Source organism: Drosophila montana, unplaced genomic scaffold (assembly GCF_035044405.1).
Source record: "Drosophila montana isolate Dmon_TW-CO22-7 unplaced genomic scaffold, ASM3504440v1 contig_854_1, whole genome shotgun sequence".
In the NCBI taxonomy this organism is placed as follows: Eukaryota; Metazoa; Arthropoda; class Insecta; order Diptera; family Drosophilidae; genus Drosophila; species Drosophila montana.
This window is the reverse complement of record NW_026999143.1, coordinates 1-1146: the sequence shown is the minus strand read 5'-3', so window position 1 is coordinate 1146 and position 1146 is coordinate 1. Positions and strand designations below refer to the sequence as shown.

The 1146-nt window shown below is 21.1% G+C and overlaps 1 pseudogene; it reads right to left on the bottom strand.

Annotated features, from left to right (window-relative positions):
• Window positions 1-297: 297 nt before the first annotated feature.
• LOC135440116 (NADH-ubiquinone oxidoreductase chain 5-like) lies at window positions 298-1142 on the bottom strand (annotated as a pseudogene).
• Window positions 1143-1146: the final 4 nt, after the last annotated feature.

The following is a 1146-nucleotide window of genomic DNA, read 5'->3' as shown; positions in this document are numbered from 1 at the left end:
ACCATGAATGAAACCAAGGTATATTAAATTGATCAACTTAAAAATTATAGGGTTGTAGTTAATTATAACATTTGATTTGCATTTAAAAAGTATTGAATTTTCAATCTACCTTATTTAATAGCCTTAAATTCCATTTATACTTCTATTTATATAGTTTAAAGTAAAACTTTACATTTTCATTGTAAAAATAAAATTATTATTATTTTTATAAATTACTAAAATAAATTCACTATATTTAAAGATTAATTAATCTCCCCAACATCTTCAGTGTTGTACTCTAAGTATAAGCTATCTAAATATAAAAATAATAAAAAATTTATTAAAATTAAAATTCAAAAAACAAATAATATTAAATAAATTTTTAAATTATTATTATGAATTAAAAATAAAGTTTGAGAATAATTTATTAATTTTTGATACAAATGTTGACCCCCGAAATATTCTGATCAACCCTGATCAAATCTTTTCCCAACAATTTGCCCATAATTTAAAGGAAAATAAATAATTCCATAAGTTCTAATATATGGTATAAATCATATAGAACCCATAAAATTTGTTATATTATAAAAAGTTATTGATTTATTAATTGAATATAAATTTCTTACTGAAATTAAATAACCAAATACACCTCCAAAAATACACACAAATAAAGTTAATATTTTTAAAAAAAAAGGTAAACAAATTATATAAGGTACAGGAAAAATTAATCAATTTAATATTCTACCCCCAATAATTCTTATAATTAATAAGCCTAATATCCCTCGTAATATCACTCAACCTTCATCATTTAATACATTCAAACTTCTACAATTTAAATCTCCTGTTATTGAGTAATAAACTAACCGAAATGAATAACATACAGTTAAACCCGTAGAAAAAAAATATAAAAAGAAAGAAAATAAATTAATATTTCTAATTATTACAATTTCTAAAATTATATCCTTTGAGTAAAATCCTGCTAAAAAAGGCATCCCACATAAAGCTAAATTTGAAACATTAAAACAAGCTGAAGTTAAAGGCATATGAATTCTTAAACCACCTATTAAACGAATATCTTGAGAATTATTTATATTATGAATAATAGCCCCTGCACATATAAACAATAAAGCCTTAAATAAAGCATGAGTTAATAAATGAAATATAGCT